Source organism: Bos indicus, chromosome 4, assembly GCF_029378745.1.
Source record: "Bos indicus isolate NIAB-ARS_2022 breed Sahiwal x Tharparkar chromosome 4, NIAB-ARS_B.indTharparkar_mat_pri_1.0, whole genome shotgun sequence".
NCBI classification, from domain to species: Eukaryota; Metazoa; Chordata; class Mammalia; order Artiodactyla; family Bovidae; genus Bos; species Bos indicus.
In genome coordinates, this window is record NC_091763.1 from 66,411,256 (window position 1) to 66,414,866 (window position 3,611).

The window sequence follows — 3,611 nt, forward strand, 5'->3', positions numbered from 1 at the left end:
CATGTGTTTATTAGTGTTATGATTATGCATTCCGACTCCACTTACAATCTTTATGCCCTTGGTAAGTTACTTAACCTCTCTGAGTTTCAGTTTCCTCAAATATAAAATGGGAACTCATAATATCTATCCTACAAGATTGGCCTTACATAAAAAATGGTATATAAACTTCTTAGCACAGTATCTGACCCATGGACATGGTCAATAAATGGTTATTTATTTATTTATTATAAATGAAACTAAGTTTCATTTGTATTGGAATAAATCATTCTGACCTCCCATAGGTACATTCTCTACTTAGCCATCTGCCAGAACTCAGAACCTCTTCCTGCCCACACCCTCCACAGGCCCTAGGCTGTGGGGACAGATGACAGAAGGTGGAAAGCTCATCTCTTTATTTCAACATGTTACAGTTCAACAGAAGGACTTGTTTTTACCATCCTATTGAGTTTACTTGGGTAGGTTTTGGCAGCAGCAATTATTCTCCTTATTTCTTTACAGATGAAGAAGAAATAGACTTGGCTCTGACATGTCAGATTTTCTCAAGCAAGTCCCACATGGAGGATAAAAGCTCTCAATTCTAAAAAGAGACAGAGAAAATACTCCTGGCTTCATGCTCCTTTAAAGCCTCTCTTTCAAAACACTTTGAAGGCCTACAATGTGCCAGGTGTTGTACTAGTTTCAAACAAACGTTTGAACAAATTGCTACAAGATCACAGGCAGGATTCTGGGGGACAGTGGGAAGCAATCTCTGATGGGTGGAGGTGGGGCCAAAGAGGACATAGTGTTTACCGAAGAGGTGCTATTTTGGTTGGGCAGTGAAGGTCAAAGAGGAATCAGTAAGTGGGAAATAGGGGGAAAGTTGCTTAGGAAGAGGAAATGGCATAGACAGTAGCGAGGAGGTGGGCAGCAGCTTGGTATGTTTGAGGAATAGCAGGTGTCCCGAATGGAAGAAGACAGAGCCAAAAAGTTAGCCTGGAGCCAGACTGTAAGTTAGATAAAAGAGTTTGAATTTTATCCTGTTAGCCATGGTAGAATGACCACATAATTCATCATCCAAATGGGTCACTTTTGAGAATAGAAGGGCATGCTAACCAGATGGGATAACACAACACCCAACATAAAACTGAAATTTTCCAAGCTAATGGGGCGATTCAGTCACCCTAGCATTGCCACACCTGTAAGGCCTGACACTGTTCAGATGTGTCTATATTATAGAGGGGAGTCTGATGGCAATGCACATAGGAAAGCAGAGGGGATAACTGGGAACCCAGTGGGGTTGGAGAGGAGAGGCATCTAAGAATGTTTTATTCAGAAATGGAGTGAATCGATTATATGGAGAAAGAATATGTAATGACTCAGTATTTCTAGGCTGGGTAACATGGAGACTAGGGAAGATAAGAAGAGAAGCAGGTTTGGGGAAACCAGTTTGTACAATCTGAGGCATGCTGAGCTGGAGATATTTGCTAAATATTGGTGTCGATGTCAGTGTCGGGCAGGCTGAGTGGAGACTTGGGCTCCCAGGTGGAGATGGGAGGTATAGGGGGACGAAGGACCAAGTTATTCATGCAGCACTCACAGACAGGACAGACATCATCCTTGACAGCAGAGCATCCATCACAGCTGATCTTTTTAGAGCAGCGCAGGTGGAAGCCAGGACACTGCTTGCTGAAGATCGCTTGGGAATGAGTACTAGAAGGCAACTAGAAACCACTATTTCCAGGAAGTCAACAACCAGCAGGAAAAGGAGTTACAGCCACTTGAAGGAGAGGCAATTTCCCTGCTTTATTTTCCTCATGCTGTTTCCTTCTAAGTCTGGTATAACGTGTGGTTAGAAAATTAGGGGAAAAGCAGTTGAATTCACCCCGTGCCCCTTGGGTCTAAAATTCAGTCAGGAGAGCTGAACTTGAAGTGATTTTCCTTGTCCAAAGTGATGGTAGCTTTAAACCACTATGTTAAAGAGTATATTTTCCAGTCCCAAATCTTGTTGTCTTGGCTTGTATTGGATATAACTTGGTAATGGCCCCATTAGGACATTTTAGTGTATAATGCTTTTGCACATGTGTTGTGAGCCACTATAGATTAGCTATTATAAATAGTGAAAATGTCAATGAAAAGAATTCTATGTAATGAATACTCATGATTCTGTGTGTAAAGACCAAAGATGGATGAATCAGTGCCCTCAGAGCCTGCAGAAAGCAATGACTTTCCAAAGACAAAGGCCTTGACTAACTTTGATCTGAAGATATTGCAGGTCACCAAACTTGTCCTTATAGTGGGTCATCTCCAGTGAGAGAGACTTATGGGCTTTTCTATAATATAAAGCTATAAAGAAACCCAGGTAATAGAAAGCTCAGAGAAATAGACTGCCTTGAAAAATGATCAGAGTCTAACTATGAGAAGATGAAGCTATCGAGGGCTGCAATTCTTGCCTTTACATCCTGATGTATGAAGGGATGAGTAAAAATAGTTTGTTGGCATTAAGAAATGCTCCTACAGATAGACCATCCTTGGTATATTGATAACAGCTTTCCATTTTTTATCTTGGTATAATTTCCATATACTTAAAATTCTCATTAAAAAATTTTTTGGTCCTATTCCCCCTTGAGAATTTCTCTACCATTGCTTTTTCCTACTGGCTATGCATATGATGATAACTTTTATTTCTCAAATTTCAAACATTGACACTACCATCCATCAGTCTCAGGTAACTTCTTAGTCATGGGAAACTTAGGTACCTGGTCAATATCCTTTTCCCTGAAGCAGTATCATCATTCAGGAAGATTTCAAAATCCATGTGGACACCCTCTGTCTTAGTCCATGTAAACTGCTAAAACACAATACCATAAACTGAGTGGCTTATAAACCACAGAAATTTGTTTCTCACAGTGCTGAACCTGAGAAGATCTTGAATCAAGGTGCCAGTAGATTTGTTGTTTGGTGAAGGCCTCCTTCCTGGATGGTCATCTTTTTCCTCACATGATGGAAGGGGCTGGGAAAGATTGAGGGCAGGAGGAGAAGGAGGGGTAACAGAGGATGAGATGGTTGGATGTCATCACCGATTCAATGGACATGAGTTGAGCAAACTCTGGGAGATAGTGACAGACAGAGAAGCCTGGCATGCTGCAGTCCATGGGGTTGCAAAGATTCAGACACAGCTTAGCAACTGAACAGGGAGCTCTCTGAGGCCTCTTTTATAAGGGCACTAATCCCGTTCATAAGTGTACCACCTTCATGATCTAATTGCTTTTCAGAGGCCCCACCTCAGAATACCATCACCTTGAGGGTTATTATTTAAACACATGAATTTCGGGAGGATACAAACAAACATAGGGACCATGGTATCCTCTCATCAGCCTGGCCTCAAAAATCCATTATCTGCCACCTTCCTCCACAGCAGTGGCATTTACCTACCTTCCACTCCAGCTCTCCAGTCCCATGATCCTACCCTGAATCTTGTCATTACTTGAAACAATTCCACTATTTCAAAACATGAACCCACCTGCAATGTAGGAGACCTGGGTTCAATCCCTGGGTTGGGAAGATCCCCTGGAGAAGGGCATGGCAACCCGCTCCAGTATTCTTGCTTGGAGAATCCCCATGGACAGAGGAGC